This window comes from Fukomys damarensis, unplaced genomic scaffold, assembly GCF_012274545.1.
Source record: "Fukomys damarensis isolate Sample0158 unplaced genomic scaffold, DMR_v1.0_HiC HiC_scaffold_13, whole genome shotgun sequence".
Taxonomy (NCBI): domain Eukaryota; kingdom Metazoa; phylum Chordata; class Mammalia; order Rodentia; family Bathyergidae; genus Fukomys; species Fukomys damarensis.
In genome coordinates, this window is record NW_022900925.1 from 16427782 (window position 1) to 16448572 (window position 20791).

Genomic DNA, 20791 nt, shown 5'->3' on the forward strand with positions numbered 1-20791 from the left:
TTTTTTTTTTTTTTGCCTATAATTTTAAACACCAGGAAAGCAAATTCTGAAGGTGCTTTAGGGCAGTTCTTGGTGATGACACTGGCTGGATTATACTCTTTCCAGTACCAGGAGCAAGAGCAGAGATCCGCCTCATATAGGAACAGCTGATTAAGTTGCCATGGCAATCACAGGCCTCAGACAGTGGGAAAGTGTTCATGGAATGGGATTAGACAAAGGAGGCCAGGCCTAGGGTGCTGAGGCCTGGAGGCAGGGTGTGAGGCTGACCTGATCTGGAGAGCACTTTGCTAGCAGGGCCTCAGACAGAAGCCTCCTTCTTTTCATGAGTATGCCTATTGCGTAAAGGTCAGTCGTCTGGGAAGTCAAATGGGTGGGGCTGCTTAGCCTTTATTCTCACCTCAGCTGGAGATGGAGAGGGAGAGGGAGAGAGAGAAAGGGAGAGAGGACCATTTCCTTCCACTAGGCCACACCTCCTAAATTTCCAACACATCCCAATAATGCTATCAAATTGTGAATCTATCAACAGATTAATCCATCGATGTTAGAGCCCAAATGATCCAATTAATCTCAAAGACCCACCTCTGACATTGCCACATAGAAGACCAAGCCTCTAATACATGAACTCTGGGGAATTTAACATAGTAGATCCCCTTTAGCATAGTTGATCCCCCATCACAGGAAGAAATTCCTGGGTTAGGGGGGACCCTGGTCTTCTTGAGACCCTCCTAGGAATACAGCCACCAGGGGAGCTATCGCACAAGGATCAGTGACCCAAAGACCCTGTCTGGTGCAAACCTGTCCTTCCTCTCAGACAGCTGTTCAGTTCTATAGAACATCCCATACTCTATGAGAACTTTCTCAGTGCCTGGGGCCATGTGAGATTCATTCTTTTAATTTAAAAAAAAGGACTAGGGTTGTAGCTCAGTGGTAGAGCACATACTGTGCAGAAGCCCTGGGTTTAATCCCTAACACCAAGAGATACAGATAAAAACAAGCAAGTTCTATGCACCAAACTGGTAACAGTAGTCCCATGGTGTGGGCAATGCATTTGGGGAGATGATAAAGGCAGCCTTTGAGTTTTTATTTCATATACCTCATATCACTGGAATCTTATATCAAGCCTTTATTCCTGTATTACGTTTATAATTCATAATTTAATTTTAAAAATACAAATATATGAGGAAGGAAAAATATTCTCCATAATCCATTAGCTGAAGCAATCAATGTGAATATCTAAGCATTTGTCTTCCAGGCTTTTAAAAAGGGATTTGTTTTTAATATACAGCAATAGTCACTTTATAATAAAAGGGCTCAGCTAAGTGCTCTTTGCATGGCAGCTAAACTTTGCAGAACCTTTAAGATACAAGCCCCTCTGTTTTCTTCATGGCTGCCTCTTTCAGACCCACATCAGCTCTTTAAACACAGAGAATGGGCTCAATGTGGGTGAGGGAAAGGGTAGTCAGAGCTAGATGCCTTGGAAGCTCTCTCTCCTCTTGACTGGGCAGGAATCCAGAAAAGCTCCTACCCTCTGTGTGACTTCCAGGGAGTGTCCTGGGAGTTACGTCTTCCTGACCTTTGCTTTGGATTCACTTCTGGCTCTGAGCCCTTGCCCTAGAGCTGGATCCTTCTGTCAGGCTCCTGTCTCCAGTCTCCCTTGCCCCACCTTACAGACTCTCTTTGCTGTACCTTCCCTCCTGTGACTGGGTTTCAGGCAGGCTGTTTGTTCAGCAGGGAAACTGGGAACTTCAGGTGCCTCCTCCTTCCCCTGGGGAAGTGGGAGAGCCTTTTCCACTTGCTGAGCCACTCTGAGGGCTCTTATCTTATCTTATCTTATGAACATCTTATCACAAGATGTTCATTTAGGGAGCAATATAGATGCTAGAAAAATCTGCACACTGGAATTGAGCCTGGATATAAGAATGGGACAGTGTGATTTACTTTCATCCCTAACTCATTCATCTGTTGGGGGTTTTGGGAGCCCTGTCTCCCGATGACTGGTAGGAAGAGGCACTGTAGGGTCTCAGGACCCTCCCTGGGGCGGGAAACACAGTTCCAAGAAGGCTGCTCCATCCTCCAGGGAGAGCCGCATTTGATGAACTCATGTTTTCATCAAGGCCCATGGGAGCTACTCTTGGGCTGGTTACGCAGGCAGAGGTAAACACTCACCCAAGGTGACCGAGAACAGGGCTCCCTGGGCTGTAATTATAAGCACAGCATGATGACAATAGGACAGAAAGTGGGCGAGTTAGAAGGAGAAGCCTACAGAAGCCTTCATGTAGCCCACATTTCCACATTTCTCCTGCACTGGAGTGTGCCTTTTCCTTCCTGGGTAATTTTCTTTTTTCTTTTCTTTTTTTGATACCAGGGTTCAAACTCAGGCACTGAGGTAAATCCTCAGTCCTTTCCTGGGTGTTTTGTTTCTTAATTCTACTTTCATTGAATAATTAATATAACCTCATTGTGTCAAACTTGGAAAATGCAAAAAGCATAAAGAAGGAAATAAAAATTTCTTCTATCTCCATAGTCTAGCCATCCTCTTTTATACTAAGCGGCCTACTGTTTGGTACGGTACTTGCTGCCATCCGAACTCATCGTGTTGACTTAATTGCTGACTTCTTTACTGTTTCACCCTCTCTCACAATCCTAAGTTCCAGTGCAGCAGGGACCTTGTCCATTTACCCTAATGTTGTGGGCCCAGGAGACGGTCCCACAAGTAGTATGTGCTTTATTACACATTTGATGGACGAGGGAATCCACCCATGTACATGTCTGTGCTCAGTGGAGATCATCCAGATCTTCCTATTTCATCTATTGATTTTTTTTTTTATCTGAAATGTCACTATTCATGCCAGGGAGAGTGTAGCTGAGGGAGGCTCTGGGCTCTTGTCTCAGGGAGGATGGGGAAGGCACAGAGAAAGCAGATCCCATGAAGCTGATGTTAGAGTAACACATCTACCCAAGAGCACACTGAGGGGGCAGAGTGAGGTAAAGGAAAGGGCTCTGTCAAGCCCCACCACATGGGGTCTACATCCTCCTTGCTCTTTGGGATTCTTTGTATAGTGCAGAAATCAGAGAAGTTTGGTGAACTTGCTCAAGATCTCACAGCTGGTTAGTGTGGGGTCAGAACTGCAGATGCAAATAATAAAAGCTATACCTTTAGAAAAAAAACCTATCAAGTTAGAAACAGGTTATATTTTAAAAAGGCTTTCAATTAAAAAGAAGCTCTGAAGCACACCTTTTGAATTTGGATACCGTTCTGCCCATGGCCTTCATCTATGCTGATAAGAAAATGAATTTCACAAGACTTAATTCAACAGAGAAATCTGACTAGCTGATTAATTAACTGTAGCAAAGGTCTCAGGGAAGTTTGAAATGGGGTGATCTTTTGCTCTTGTTCAGCATAGGAAGATAAAGATTCTTGCTGTCTCATTGGTTTAATGAATTTGCCTTAATTCACCTGAACTGTAAAGTTCAATATTTGTAAAACATATTTTAAATAATTGTAAAAACACTGTGGTTAAGGTAGGAGGCAGTAGTAGTTCACCATTTATACACATATTTATAATATATAAATATAATTGTATAACATGTATTATACAAAAATATATATAATATACAGAGTCTGCCAAAAAATGTATACCTGTCAGCAATTCACTGTACTAATAAACGTCTGAAGCTAATGGCTCCCACTATGAGTACTTCTTATAATTATAGAGACGAAAGGTAGCTTGTATGAATCTCATGATGTCTCAATAAATTTAGTATTAAAATATTTATACAAGTTTTTCTTTTCCTGATGTATACATTTTTTGGTGAACTCTATATATTATATGCATACATATACATATATATATATAATGTGTGTGTGTGTGTATTGTATATATATATACACACACACTCATCACCTCATTTAAACAGAATATCAATTGTACCTACTGATTAAAAATAAACTACCTAGGGCTGGAGGTTTAGCGCAGTGGTTCAGGCACCTGCTTCACAAGTGCAAGGTCCTGAGTTCGATCCCCATACCACAAAAACAAAACAAAATTATCTCACCTCTCTTGATCTTTTCAAAACTACAAATATCTCAGGGCAACTTTTGAGATAACTTGCAGGTGCTGCCTCCCACCAGCAAAGGTTGACAAGTGTGATCTAACAAAGACCCACCAACAGTTTCCAGTTTAAAATGCATGCTCAGGTCTTTGAATCCCCCATAGCTGATCTCTGTCCCCCTGACATCTCTGGTGCTGTTGGGTGTCTTTCTGGTCACCTGCAGCCATTGGCACTTGCTCGGTCAGAATTATATCTGGTGTGGATTTAACTCCACAGGTCAAACCACCATTTTTATTTTAGTTTACTTTTTTGGCGCCAGTGACTGAATCCAGGACCTCACTCATGCTATGTGAATGCTCTACCACTGAGCTACACTTCCAGACTAATTTTAATGAGAAGCCTTAGGGTTTATCTCTGGTTTCCTGGGGAATCTGGGGAATTTTGGGGGAGTCTGTTCCTAAAAGTTCCTCCTAGCTAAGTCCTAGCCTGATCAGTGGCACTGAGTGGGCTACTCTCAAGAAAGCTAAAGTCCTGTCTGGAGGAGTGTCCCTGAGGACCCCAAGCTGCAGCATGCTGTGCCCCCAAAGCCCTCAGTCCCTGGATGCCTTCCCTGCTCAGAGGCATCTCTCTAGGGCACGTTACAGGGGCACTGGAGTCTCTAGGGCACTGGAGGCTCATTCTCTGGAGTGTGTGCAGCCCCACAGGGAAGGAAAACCACCTCTCTGGAGCTTTTTCCCCACTGGAAGGAGGGAATCAGTGACGTAGACATTAAGAAAACTCCTGGGCTGGGGATGTATGGGGCACGTGTGTTGGAAATCTTTCTGTCACGGTGACAAAATACATGAAAAAAAAACAAAACAAACAATTTAAAGGAAGAAAGATTTTGGCTCATAAATTTAGTGGTTCAGTCCATGATCTGGCTCTTTTGCTTTTAGGCCTGTGGTGAGGCAGAAGCATCATGGTGGAAGGACACGGTGGAGGAAAGCTGCTCACCTCATGGCAGCCAGGAAGCAGAGAGAGAGAGAGAGAGAGAGAGAGAGAGAGAGAGAGAGAGAAAGAGCCAGAGAACGAAGGGCTGGGCACCAGATATAGTCACTAAGGTCACACTCTCATAATCCACTCCCTTCAAATGGATCCTACTTCCTAAGTTTCCATCACAGTAATGCCATCAAATTAGGAACCTGTCAATAAATTAATCGACTGAGGAAATTAGAGCCTAGATGATACAATCACTTTCTAAAAGCCCCATCTGTAAACACATGAGCGTTTTGGGAGACATTTTAGATCCAAACCCTAAAAGCATGTGATTGGAGAGCAAACAAATGAAAAAGTCACTCCTGCTACACAAGGCTAGTATAGGGCGCCAGTCAGTCAGCACAGAGGAGTGAAATCCATTGTAAGTGGAATATTTTTCAGTTTCATTCTCAATGTTATTTGTCTGGGGGTGAACCTGACCCCTGTCTCACATCACACACAGAAATCAAAATCAGGAACCACTCCATTCTATGCTGATACTCTTTTTTTTAATAGGTTCATATTCAAATCACATTTATTGAATATCTATAATGTACCATTTACTTTCACATACCTCTAAATGAACTCATGAAAACCTATTTTAAGTAGGCATTAGTCTTGATGTTTAAGTTATTATCTAAAGATGCACAGCTGGACACTGAACAATAAAAATTAATATCTATCTTTGCCTTCTACCCTGATAGCTAAAAATCTCCCTGAAATCAGTTTTTTGGTGTTGTTATTGTTTTGTTATTTTTTAAAGGCAGCGTCTCACTATACAGTTCAGGCTGGCCTTGAACTCACTATGTATCCCAGGCTGGCCTCAAACTCATGGTGATCCTACTGCCTCAGCCTCCCAAGTGCTGGGATTACAAGCATGCACCACCATGCCCAGATCCAGAGTCAGTTGTAAGCCCAGTTTTCAAAATTTCTTTAAAAACTTTAGATTGTGGTAAATCACACATAATATAAAACTTGCCACCTTAACCATTTTGAAGTATACAGTTAGTCCTCCAGTGTTAAGTACATCCACAATGTTGTACAATCATCACTGCTGTCCACCCTTAAGATCTTTTAATCTTGTAAAACTGAAACTCTGTACCCACTGAACGGACCTCCTCTCATTTTCTCTCCCTGCCTCGCCAACACAATTCTACTTTCTGTCTCTATGATTTTTTACTGTCTAGGTAGGTACTTCATGAATGTGTATCTGGCTTCTCCCACTCACAGCATTATGTTCTTAAGATCCATCCAAGTAGTGTCATGTCAACATTTCCTTCCTTATGAGGGTATCACGTTTTATGTATCTATTCCTCTGTTGATGGAAACTAGTGTTGCCTTCTCTTTCTGGTATTGTGAATAATGCTGCTGTGAACATGGATGAACATGGATGTATAAATATCTGTTTGTGACTACTTTCATTTTTTTTTGGTCACATTGCCAGAAGTGGATTTGCCGAATCACATGTTAATTCTGTTTTTAGTTTTTTGAGGAATTATCTTACTATTTCCCATTGTAGCTCCATCATCTTACATTCCAACCAACAATGCACAAGTGTTCCAATTTCTCTGTATCATCACCAACACTCATTATTTTTATTTATTTAATTTTTTTGGAGTTTTGAGACAGGGTCTCCTTATGTAGCCCAGGCTGGCCTCTAACTCACAGTGATCCTCTTGCCTCAGCCTCCCAAAGTGATAGGATTACAGGTGTGTGCCACCATGCCCAGCTTTTATTTCATTTTGATAGATGCCATCTGTCCTAGTTCCTTCCTGAGACATAATACCCAATACCCACAACTCTAAGGAGAGAAGGTTTATTTTGGCTAACAGTTTGCAGAGGTTTCAGTCCATAGTCAGCTGACTCCATGGCAGGGTGGTGTGGCAGAGGAGAAACTGTTCATGGTATGGTGGCAGGAGGCAGAGTAAAAGGCCAAGGGAGGAGGAAGGGAGATATATCAGGGACTAATCCACTGAAGGTATCACAACTCCATGATCCAATCACCTGTCCAAGGCCCATCTATAAGCACATGAGGCTTTGGTGGGACATCTAGATAAAAATCATAACACCACTCTAATGTGAACCAAGTGTAAGTTTTATATCCTGTTCATTGTCCCCAATACCAATGAAGATACAAGGGGGACTGACACATGAATATGTATCAGACAAACATCAAGATTTGCCAGTAAAAGAAACAAATATTAACAAGGCCTAAATACATAGAGGAAAATACTATGTACACAGATTCTAAGTGCAATACTGTAAAGATATTAACTCTCTTTATTAGTAATCTATATATTCAGTGTAATCCGAATAAAAATTTGGGAGGTTTTCCTAAGCTAAATGATTCTACAATTTATATAAAAATGCAAAGAAAAAAACGCAAAGGAAACAACCAAGACTAACTTGAGGAGGAAGAAGAATAAATCTGCAGGACTTATACTACTAGATGTCAAGATTTATCACAAAATTATAGATATTAAGGTAGAGTAGTATAAGAATAGAAAAATAGACCAGTGGAAATCCAGTAGAAGACCTGCACATATACAGCTGCTGATACATAACATAGCTGATTCTCCAGAGCTGTGAGGAAAAGGTGGTTTTGCAGAGGTTGCTGGATAAGCTGCATACGCATGCGAGAAAGTGACCTTGACCCCTGCCTCACATCACACACAGAAATCAAAATCAACTGCAGAAAAACTATAGTCCAAAATGTGAAAAGCAAAAACAATACAGGTTCTTGAAGAAACCACAGGAGAACATTTTTGCAGCCTTGAGAGTAGGCAAACATTCCTTAAAGGATATAAAAACATTGACCTAAAAGAAAAAATGGATAATTAAAATTAAAAGCATCTAAGCTTGGCTTGGTGGCACACACCTGGGAGGCTGAGTGAGGTAGGAGGACTGCAAGTTCAAGCTCAGCCTGGGTAACTTAGTGAGATGCTATCTTAAATAAGAAAAAAGGGCTGGGAGTGTAGTTGAGCATGAAGTCCCTGAGTTCAATCCCTGGAAAAAAAAAATTAAGAACATCTAGCCAGGTGTAGTAGCATGTGCTTATAGTTCCAGCTAATCAGGAAGCTGAGGTAGGAAGATGACTCAAACTCAGGAAGGGGTTCAAGACCAGCTTAGGAAACACGGTAAGACCTCATCTCAAATGAGAAGAAAAAAATTAAACATCTATTTTTAAGAGAATAGAAAGATAAGCTATAAAAAGGGAAGGTATAGCTGGATGTGGTGGTGATTGCCTCTAATTCTGGCACTATGGGAGGCTAAGGCAGAAGGACTGCAAGGTTGATTCCAGCACGGGCAACTTATCAAGATCCTCTCTCAAAATAAAGAATAAAAAGGGGTGGGGGTGCCGCTCAATGTAGAGGTCTGGGTTCAATCCCCAGTACCCAGGGGGAAAAAAGGGTATATTTGTAACATATTTTATTCAACAAAGAAAGATTAATTGGAAAGAGGAGATAGTCAAATTGACAAATATGGAAAAATTTGAAGAGACATTTAATTAACAAGGGTATCCTAATAGCTAATGTGTATAGAGAAATGCACAGCCTCATGAGTAATCAGGGAAATGCAAATTCAGACTGGCAACATCAAATGTTGTGAGAGAACTGGAATATTCATTACTACTACTGGGAACAGAGATTGGTGCAATCACTTTAAAAAACTGCTTGACAGTATATTCTAAACCGAGAATATTCACAATCTCTAAGCCAACAACCTTCTTAGATATCTATTATCAGCGAAAAAGTATACACGTGTTCAAGAATATTCAAAGAAGCACAATTTGTAATAATCCAAATGAAAAATAAAGGTATCCATCTACAACAGAATGGATGGATACTCATACAAGCTACTATCAAAGGGCAGTGATTCTCAAATGCGAGTGGGCATCAGAGTCACTGCAGTGATGGTGAACCTTTTCAAGCTGTCAATGATACAAACAGCCCGCTGCGGCATGCATGCCATACATTCAACAAACTCACTCTAGAGGCTTATTAAACTCCTGACTGTTGGGCTCTTTCTGTCCCACAAAGAATTCACTTCAAACCCCACTTCCAGCTGTCTTTATCATAGATGAATTTGTGTGACGCATATCTAGAGTGTCAAGCAAGGGCCTGATGGGGCACAAAAAGCCCTGGTTTCTGATCATTAGTACAAACATAAAAATCTCTCACGTCAGGTCAGCCCTGCACCTTTCATTTTGTGATATGCTTATGAACAATTACCTCATAACCTTGACAACATAACTAGGGTGTAATTAGGACAGCCATCCTCATTTTCCATCTTTTTTTTTGTTATGGAGAAGGACCTGATCATTAGTTGGATAAACTGCAAAGTTGTGCGGAGAGTGCAGATGAGATTCCAATCCACACTTCTGACTCTGGGTCTGAAGCTCCCTCCACTGGAGATGGCTCCTTACCCAGATGGCCAGGCATGCTGGTCCTTTTCCTTCACCTATCCAGGTGCCTCTAAGCTTCATATCCAGGTATGGCCCTATTACCCTAGAAAGCAAATATTGCCACCCAAATCAAGATGCTTTACGCTTGCTGTGAATATAGCACACTTCACCTCTGTCATGTGCTCTGGGCGTTAAAAGCTCAGCCCTGAAAGGCATCCTTTAGTATCTGCTGTTTCTGGGGCTAATTGGCTGTCTGGGGAGGTGGATGCAGCTTCAGAGAAATGCTGATCTTTCAGCCTAGTCACTCGGGGAGAGTTGAGACATCCTGTTCCTCCACATATCAGCATTTCTGAAAGAGCTGCTTATGACTTTGGGAGAGCCAGGTGGAGAACGGGGACTCTCTCTAGCAGCCTATGGTCTGAAAATATTCAGCACTAAGGTCAGAAACCCAAGCTCCACTGGAGTCTTAAACACTGGCTGCTTGTTTTATTTATTTATTTAGTTAGTTAGTTTTAAATTCAATGTCTGGGCCGCACCCTAGTCTCGTTGGATCAGAACTTCTGGGAATAGATTCTGGCACTGTTGCTATGTTTTGTTTCTTTGGGTTTCTTCTTTTTTTTCCTTCATTTGTTTTTGAGACAGGGTCTTGCTGTGTAGTTCAGGCTGGCCCTGCACTCACTATGTAGAGGTGTGTGCCACCGTGCCCAGCTTGATGTTTTTTAAACTCCATTCACTTCTGCTGGTGATTCAAATATGCAACAAGAATTAAGAAGGACTGCATTAATGAATCAAACAGGAGGTGGCTGTACTGGGGTACCATGAGACTTTCAGTTTAAAAGGAGCCTAGTGAGGGAGGCCATTTAGCTCTATCCCGCTTCCATGAAAATGCTCCCTGGCCCGCTTTTTTTTTTTTTTTTTGAGATTGGGTCTTGTTATATGGTTCAGGCTGGCCTTGAACTCACTATGTATTTCAGGCTGGCCTTGAACTCATGGTGATCCTCCTGCCGCAGCTCTTGAGTGCTAGGATTACAGCTGTGTGCTACCATGTCCCGCATGGCCCACTCGTAGTGGGTGAGTGCCAGTCTCTCCATACTGGGGTCATCCTCCCTGGTCTTTTAAAAAATGTATCCACAAGTTCAAGAAATAGTTAAACATTCTTCTTGGAAAATTGGGGAGTTCAACTGGGTACAATTGATAAACCATAAAATGCATACCTAGAAAAAAACCCATGAGGCTGTAGACCTTAGTAGTGTAGGAGTGGGCAGAATGTATTCTGTTTCAGTATTTTCAAAAATGAAAAGCAAGTGTTGCTCAGTTACTTATAATGGGGTAAAAATTGTAAACTATGGTTAAAAAATTGGGTGGCCATTGTATTTAAATAATTAATCAGGAGTTGGCCATTTGTATGATGACATTTAAGGCAGCCATTACAAAGCATGCTGCGCTGGGGATTTAGCTCAGTGGTTCCGCCGGCTGCCTCACAAGTGCAAGGTCCCAAATTCAATCCCCAGTTCCAAAAACAAAGCATGCTGCAATTGAAGATTTTGATGACATGGGAAGTTGTGCCTACTATACTACATGAAAAAACTGACCACAAGACTGTATGTATGGTGTTGAAAATATGCATGTGTTCAGACACTTAAAAAATGATCCAGGTGTGATTGAATATGCTTTTAATTTTAGCTAGCTACTCAGGAGGCTGAGGCAGGAGGATCACAAGTTAGAGGCCAGCTTGGGTAGATTAGTGAGACTCTGTGTCAAACAAAACAAAGCAAGAAACCCCCAAACCCCAAAAAACTAAAAGTGAAAAATATTACAAGTAATAACAGCCATTAAAGAATGTTGAGGAAACAGATCATTCTTACTTTCCTATTTGATCCTATTTTCTATAATAAGTACAAATTAATTTTATCATTAAAAAAGGTTAGATACTAAACTAGTGAATTAGCCCATAAAAATTTAACATTTTCAGCAGAAAGTTACAGGGAATTTTAGTTGATAACATTCAAATTAATGACAATGATATAGTACTTCCTTGAAATAAAATTCTTTGAGGGAAATGTCCACATGTTCCTGTGATTAAATGTTTGTAAATTTTTTGGAGACAGGGTCTTGCTGTACATACAGTCCAGGCTGGTCTTGAATTTACTTCGTAGCCCAGGCTGGCTTTAAACTCATGGCAGTTCCCATGCCTCAGCCCTACAGGCATGCACCACCATACCCAGCCCTTGTGATTAAATATTAATCTGATAGAAATCAGGTTAGGAGATGAATTTTAATTCATATGATGTTTTATATACTAATTAATGCATCAAAGAGTAGAATGAGAACAAAGTTACAAGGAAGTAGAATAGAAAGTATTTTGGGCTGGGGTTTAGCTCACTGGTGCTGCCGCCTGCCTTGCAAGCACAAAGTCCAGAGTTCGATCCCCGGTACCAAAAAAAAGAAAGTATTTCTTGTTAATTCTCCACTGTTTACTTAGTCTTTTTTCCCCCCTCTGTATCAGGAATCAAACTCAGGACATGCTTGCCAGGCAGGTGCAGGCTGCTGAGTTATATCCCTGGCTCCACTGTTTCTTAAAAGAACATGAACTTGGATGCGGTGCTTACTTACATCGTAACATCTACAAACTTGCATCACATCCCACAGCAGAAAGCACTCATGAGAGGGAAAACTAACCAAACCTTTTATCAGACAGCTGGAAGAGCCACTCTTGGGTTCTTTTTATAAAGATCACTTTCAGTATGAAGGGGCAGGAAATCAGAATCCTAGAACAGTATTTATTTAAATACAAATATTGAGTCCTGGGCTGGGGATGGAGCTCAGTGGTACAGCGCCTGCCTGGCAAGCACAAGGCCATGAGTTCAGTTCCAAGTACCACAAACAAACAAACAAACAAACAAAAATATTTAAATCCTGCTTGTTTGAAAGGAGCCAAGGCCCAGATGTTATCACTGCCAACTGTGTATTGCAATGATTGAATACAATATATGATGCAAAATACTCACAGTTCTATTAATGGTTTAGTGTTTTAAATTCTTACCAGTGTGGGTTTCTGAAGTGCTCTTGGCTAAGCAAAAGTCTCCATTCCTCCATAAGAAACATGCTTTTGACACCTATGTTTTCAAAGCAGCCTATTTCTCTTTTTAAAAATATAATTTAAATGGTGAATAATTGCAGTCTAGAAAGAGTGAAATATCAAGAGTCTTCCCCAAATATGACCTCCAGTCTGCTCATTCTTTTCTCCAGGCAACTGCTCATACCATTTCCTTGAATATCTTTTCCAATATTCTACACATTAACAATCTATTAAACTATTTGAACAGATATTTTACCAAAAGATATAAAAATGACAAACACAAAAAAGATGCTAAAATATTCTTAGTCATCAAGGAATCAGATGTTTTGCAAATGAGAAAAGTTTTATATATACATTTGCCAAATGACCCAGTCATTCCACTCATAGTTATTTATCAAAGAAAAAAGGAAATATATTCTGGTCAAGGTGGCTGGCATATGCCATTAATTCCAGCTACTTGGGAAGTGAAGGCAGGAGGATTGCAAGTTTGAGGCCATCCTGGGTAACTTATTGAGACCCTATCTCAAAAATTATTTTTTAAAAAGGGCTAGGGATTAGCTCAGTGGTAGGGCACTTGCCTAGAATGCACAAGACTCTTAGTTCAATCCCCAGTACTGAAGAAAAAAAAATTCCCATCCATAGACTTGTAATTACAAGCTTCACTCATAATGATCTCAGACTACAAACAACTCAAAATTGCAGCAGCAGTCAATTGTCCCATTTATACAGCAGGATAGCATTCAGCAATTAAAAAAAGAGAATGGGCTACTGGTATATATAACATGCATGAATTTTAAAATAATTATGCTGAGTGAAAGAAGTCAGATTTTCCCTACCTTAAAAAAGTAAATTTATGATTCCATTTATGTAAAACTCTAGAAAAGGCAAAGTAACTTTCAGAAAGCAAAGCAGTGGGCTGAGTGTGAATGGCGGATGCCTGTAATCCCAGCATTTAGGAGGCTAAGGCAGGACAATCAGCCTGGGTTACATAGTGAGTCCAAGGCCAGCCTAGTTTATATAAGATATGGTCTGTTGGGGTGATACAGTAACTATCTTGATTATGATGATGGTTTCAGAGAAGTATACATCTTAAAATTTACCACATTGTTCACTTTAAATATTGGAGTTTATAGTATAACAATGTATTATCAGTGTATACTTTATAAAGTTTTAAAAAAGAAAAAACATGGCACACATTATCATTTTCCTCAACATATCTTGGAAATTATTACACATCAGTATACAGTAAGTTACCTTTCTTTTTAACAGTTGCATTATTTCACCATTCCCCTATTGATATTTTACAGTCTTTTTCTTTACAGTCTGTGCTATGAATATCCTTACAGACACATCCTTTTACATCTATAGCATAATTCCTTAGAAGTGTAATCACTGGGTCAAAGGTTATGTTCATTTACAATTTTGATAGATGTTATGAAATTACCCTTTTTCACTGGCTCAAGTCTTGGCCAACATGGAAAGGATGGTTTTCACATGGATTAGAGGGACAGCTAAGCAGTTACCTGAGTTCCACAAAGGCACTTCCTTGGTGATCACTTTCCTATCATTGATAGTGCAGTCCTGGTTTTCAGTCACTCTTTGCTTTCAAAAAGGGTTCCTTGACATTAGGGCTATTTCAAAATAGCCTTGAACAGATTTAGTATAATAGCATACACCTGTAATGCCACTACTCTGGGAGGTGGAGGCAGGAGGACCATAGTTTGAGCCCAGCTTGGGCAACTTAGCAACTTAGATCTTGTCTCAAAATAAAAATAAAGGGCTGGACATAGAGCTCAATGCAAAGACTCTGAGTTCAATCTCCAGTAAAAAAGTAAAAAAATCTCTGAACAATCAGGGTACCATGGTACTTCACCTAACTCATCATAGGGAAAGAAAACAGAAGGGCTGGGAGACTAACAGTGAGGCAGAATTAATGAAGAGACAAGTGCATATGACAATACTAATTTTTAAGTGTATTGGCCACTGCATTTTATTGCAGGGCAACTGGACCTTTCCTTTCTTTCCCACTTTCAATACTGAACACATACAATGTTCAATGTACTAGGAAACAAAGATGAGCAGTTGCCTCCCTCAATGCGCTAAGTCCCCTGATAGACAGAGAAGTACCCAGTAAATATAACAGGATGGGATTAAGAGCTATAGTAGGGCTGGAGAGCACAAAGGAAATCAGGAAACACAGAGGAAGGGCAGACCAGAGACTCTTCCCAGAGGGGCCTTTGTGGGGTACTAGGGGCTAAATATTTGTGCCTCCTACCTATGTTCATACATTGCTATTCTATATCCTGACCTTCAACATTATGGTATTAGGAAGTGGGGGCTTTGACAGACAACTAGGGGAGGTGTATGGGGCCTCCATGAATAGGATTAATGTCTTCAAAGAGACAAGAAGCTCATTTTTCTGTCTCTTCTCCCTGATGGGTAAGGATACAATGGCCATCTGCAAAAAAGAAGCCTGAGATATTAGATCTACTGGCATCTTGATCTTAGGCTTCTCAGCCTCCAGAGCTATGAGAAATAAACCATTGTTTAATGTCATTTATGGTAATTTGTTATAGCAGCTCAAACTAAGGAATATAAGATTTTAAAAAACTGAGGTGAAATTTATATAACATAACATTAATCATTTTAAAGTGTATAATTTTTGTGGCATTTAGTGTAATCATGATTGTGTAGCTACCAGTACTAAACAATTCCGAAACATTTTATCTCCCAAAAAGAAAATGCTGTGCTCATTTAAGTTACTCCCCACAGAAAGGGTTTTTAGAACAAACAGGAAGCATTTTACAGACAGGCTTGGGAAGAAGACCATTCCAGAGAGACAAAGGTTATAAAGGCCTTGGGATATCAACTCATCTGGGATAGTGTAAATGTGTGTGTCATGGGGATCAAGAAGCGATGGACGGAGGTGAGAGGCAAAGAGGGCAAGGGCAGTGGAGACCTCATGTGCCACCATTGTCCCTGAGCTGGTCAGAGGTAAGGATGAATAGGCCCATTTGTGTGATCTCCATCCTGGAAGGATACTGACAACTTTACTATGAATTTAGTTTGAGACACAGCTTCCCAACCTTGGCTCTACTGACATTTTTGGCTTGGCAATTCTTTGCTGTAGGGATTGTCCTGTGCTTGCAAGATACTTAGCAGCATCTAGGCCTCTTAACCATCAAATACCAATAGAATCCACCCAACAGCTCCCCTCTTTGACAATCAGAGATGTCTTCAGACATTGCCGGGGCCGGGGATTTAGCTCAGCGGTTCAGTGGCCTGCCTTGCAAGCGCAAGGACCTGAGTTCAATCCCCGGTACCAAAAACAAACAAACAAACAAAAACAAAAAAACAGACATTGCCAAACGTTCCCTGGGGGAGATGCCCCAGCTGAGATCACTCGGAGGACTCTGACCCAGTGTTCCTCAGAGGGTACACAGCACATGAAGTGGGAGGCACCCTCTGCTCTCTGGAGACAACACAAAATGGGGCACTGGGTCCTAAACTCATGAACACGGGGGTATTGATCTTAAGTTTTTGTGGCTTTTCCTTCATTTTAATTAAAAAAATTCCTTCTTCCACCCATTAAACAACCATTTAATGCCTACTATACACCAGGAACTGAGAACACTATCATAGGGGTGAGTTAATGGAGGATTAGCACCTTTTTCTTTACCATGCCCACAAAGGAGATGGTCAACATTTGATTTCTGAGACCAGGGGTTACTCCTGGAAGAGCAGGAAAGGAAGAGGTGGGAAGATGAGGGAATTGTAGAGTCTCCTGAGAAGGGATGTGGTAGACAGGAAGTGACATCAGCTTGTATTTGCTTCCTACCAGTGTCCCTTGAACTCAGTGTCCTTAGGCATGGCAGCATTTTGAGAGAATGGCTATGGGATGGGAGCAACAGGGAACCAGGTACAGAGGCTCTTTTGCAAAGGTCTCTGGGCCCAGGAGTGGCAAAAACAGGGATTAGTAGCTCTGAAGGCCCACATGGCTCAATGAGCACCTCAGTGAGATTCAGCGGATTGCTTACCCCAAACAGTCTGGACTGTGAAAGACTTCTGGAAGCTTTGTACAACCTAAGTGGTAAATGGAAGTAGATTCAAGTATGACCAAGATTGACTTTTCTTTTCCTAGCCCAGAGAGGTAGGGCCTCTGAATCAGATTTGGAAACTTAATGACATTTTCTGCATAAAGTCCCCATATGTGAAACAAAGGTGAAGGAACAGTACCCTGGCTCTGTTGTAGTATTAATAGAAAACTTCCCTGGTCCACACTGTCCATCAGTTCCTGAGATCATTATAAAGGATATTGTACCAATTCTATCCTTTTAAAAAAATTTGATCTCAACTACATAAAGTTGTTCAAGTCCATTTTGCAGATAAGAAAACATAACCTAGCAACTTACTCATGGCTTAAAGTATCAGACAGCGCACTAGAATACAAGACTTCTGGTTCCAAGCCTCATTTTTTTCCAGTGCCCAGGGAGCCCTGCTTATCATTCATGAGGAATGAGAGACTGGTTAGGTATAGGGCAGCTATTGCTATCAGAACCTTGCGAATTTGATCTAAAGTATTTCATCTCAGGTTTGTTTTTTCATCTGAGAAGAGATTTACCCTCATTGAGTGAAGGACTTAGTGTGTTTTTATATATATCTTAAGAAACATGAAGGGCATACATTTTTGAGTTAACTCTTCAACAACACCCTGCTCTAGACACGAGGGAGCTGCTGATACTCTTGAGTAATGACGACAGGCTGTAGGCTATTAGGAAAGCTAAGCTGGGCCCATGCGCAGGGTGGTATCAAGAGAAGTTAGAGGTCAGATGGGACATCTGCTTACAGCAGCTACTAGTCCGGTAAATGATGAATGCACCTAACTTGTGGAACATGTAATGGGGAACAGGGAGGGAAATGGACAGGATTGAGGACCTAGAGTGAAAAAAGTGCCACATTCATTTACAGATAACAACACTTGAATGTTTAAGCCTTGCCTTAAAAGCGGCTACCAACTATATTTACCTGCTTTTCCTTGAGCTATAGGCAGTTTATGCAAAAGACTAGATGTTTGGAAATATCTAAAGAAATGTACTAGTTAAGAAGAGTGATTATTTCCTAAAAGCTGCATCTCTCCAAGGAGAAAACTGATACCCCAGAATGGAGTAACAGATAAAAGACCTATTTTAGAGGGCTAGAATACCTTCAAGTGATCTCTGGTATTTCTCTACGCAGAAAGTTAGATTTCTCATCACCCAGTCTTCTGAGTTTTTTAAATGTCTTTGGAGGATTAATAATAAAAAACAAGCTTTGCAAGCTGAGCAGATGAACTGAACCAGGAAAGCTTAGCCAAAGTGAGCAGAGCAGAAATACTAAGTTCAGACAGAAGTGTGTTTGTTCCTTCCTGCTCCAACTCAGCTGTTGGTATTGTGCTTTAGGAAGAAGAAACTTTTCTCCTGGTTTTCAGTAAGAATCTCCACTTGTAGGGCCAGGGATTTAGCTCAGTGGTTCCACCACCTGCCTTGCAAGCATAAGGTCCCAAGTTTGGTTGCCAGTACCACAAACAACCTCCACTTGTAGGCATCTCTGACATTAGGTAAAGGGGTGCTGGGCAGAGGAAAAAGGGCAAATCAAGTAAGAGCAGCAGCCCAACAGAGGTGTGGATGGCACCATCTGGAGATCTGTAGTGATAGCTTCACCAGGCCTGGCCCAAGCACTTACCAGAAAGAACTCGGAGGTTCTAAATTAGAGGCTGTGAAGAGGTAGGTAGGAAGTTTGGCCCAAATTAAAAACACTTCAAATATACTTCTTACAACCTCAATGCAGTAATCCATTACTCCTCATAAAGAACTGTGATTCACAAACAAGTCCTCTTTATTTTATTCTTTTTTTTTTTTTTTTTTTTTTGGTGCCGGGGATCAAACTTGGGTCCTTGCGCTTACAAGAGAGGCAGCAGAATCACTGAGCTAAATCCCCGGTGAGTCCTCTTTATTAAGCACTTGGCTAATAGTATTCCTTAAATATAATCAAGCCATAAGTAAATTCTAGATGATCACCTTTTAAAATTAAAATATGTTTTGTGGAACCAGCATGAGATTTAACATCAAAGAGCCCCCAAAGGCTGGGGATGTAACTCAGTACCAGAGTGCTTTCCCACCATGAGTGAGGCTCTAGGTTCAATCCTCAGCACTATAAAAGGCCCCCAAGATTCAAATTCCTACTTTAATATTTATCCTGTTATTCTGAGAAGTTTCTTAACCCCTTTGGTCTTGTCTCCTTATCTGTGAAACAGGAAGGCTACCTCACTAAATGGTATTGGATTATTTGTATGTCTACATGGATGTATGCACACACATACAGGGCAGGGCACATGGGGTAGCCAGGTCAGGATCCACAAGGAACAGGCAATACCTTGGAAGCCATATTGATGGCTGGCAGGATGAAGCTGGAGTACTGAGAAAGGTAGAAAATAGTGTGGTCAGACGAAAAGGACAAAGAGTGGGGTGGGGCATAATTGCTAATGGATACAGGGTTTCTTTCTGATGAAAGATGAAAATGTTCTAAAGCTAGACGGTACTAGTTGTGCAGCAAATATACTAAAATACATTAGTATTTTGAAAAGGGTAAAAATTTTGTGGTATATAAATCATGTCTTGATATTTTTTGTTTTCAGTATTGGAGATTAACTCAGGACTTTGTGCTTGTGAGGCAGGAGGAATGCCATTGAACTAAATGCCTGGCCCATGTCTTGATATCTTATAATTTATTCTGTAGTACTGGGATCAAACCCAGGGCCCCGGGCATGCTAGGCAAGTACCATTGAGCTACACACCCAAGTCCTATGTTGTTATTTTAAAAAGGGATTGCAGGGCCAGGGATTTAGCTCAGTGGTTCGGTGGCCTGCCTTGCAAGCACAAGGACCCGAGTTCAATCCCTGGTACCAAAAAACAAAACAAAACAAAACAAAACGGATTGCAGTGCCAGGGATTTAGCTCAGTGGCACCACACCTACCTTGCAAGTGCAAGGTCCTGAGTTTGATCCCTGGTACCCTCCTCCCCAAGAAAAGGGATTGTAGAAAACATGAATAAGAACATCTAAACAGGTAATGGGAAATGAGTTATTTTCATTGTCTGGTGAGGTGGAGAATCAAGTACTGATTTATAGGACAAAAGTCACTGTTTAAGGAGGCAAAGAACCTGTTTTTTGGTCAAATTATACAATTTTAGACTTTTGTTGTATCACCTTTCCAAGTTGATAGATTTTCCTTTACTCCTTAGGCTAAAATATTGATGGATTTCTCATAAGATGGTTTCTGAACTTTGGGTAACAGTTTTTCAGTACCTGTATTGTTTCCTTCTGGATTTTAAGACATCATGAGAGATATTTACCAACACCAAATATTTCATATTCACTGTTTCCAAACTGCCTCAGTGGTCACAAATAAATCATAGGCACAACCATTTAGATATTTATTATTAAATTACATAACAAAGCTTTTTCTATAGTCAGAAAATGCACATTTAGATGAGAACAAAAATTAAGTACAAATACAACAAAATTGGTTCCAAGAAGCTATTTTAAAAGCAAAAATGTTGGAAAAGAATGTATTTTTAAAAATCCATATTGGCATTTTTCTTGAGGATACATCTTCCACTAGTGTAAAATGTGATTGGAATTAATTTCCCCTCTCTTTTATGAGTGAATAGGGCAGATACTGATGCAAATAATTTAGGGCAGGTACAAAAAAATGACAAAGATCGCTTCGGACATGGCTCAGCTCTGTCTCTGCTTCTTATCTAATAAAAATCCTTAAACTTCACTTGTTCCTTTCTCATTTTTCCTCCTATGAAACTTAAGGGTATGTAGGAATAAACAATAAAAAGGAATACGTACGATTCATTTATTAAGACCATAATGAAAAGTTCTGCATCTTTTTGGGGGTAGGGGGCACCAGGAATTGAACTTAGGGCCTTGGGCTTGCCAGGCAGGCACTGTACCACTGAGATACATCCCAGCTCCTGTTTTGCATCTTTTTTGGAGGTCAGAGTAAATAATCCCTAATCATAATCATCATAATGTAAGTAGGATCCCTTTGTCCTTTAGTTACAAAATTCAGACTATCATTGAACAGCCATTTATCCCCAACAGCTTAATATTACAAGTTAGAAAACTCAAATCAATTTCCAAAACCATCTAATGACAAAACATGAAGCACTGGAAACCCGAAGGGCTAGACCAG

The 20791-nt window shown here is 40.7% G+C and overlaps 1 protein-coding gene across 1 annotated transcript in view; it reads right to left on the bottom strand.

Moving 5' to 3' along the window:
* Nucleotides 1-20791, bottom strand: part of Gosr1 (golgi SNAP receptor complex member 1) — an 86746-nt gene that overhangs the window by 19580 nt on the left and 46375 nt on the right. The gene's annotated exons all lie outside the window — the stretch shown is intronic.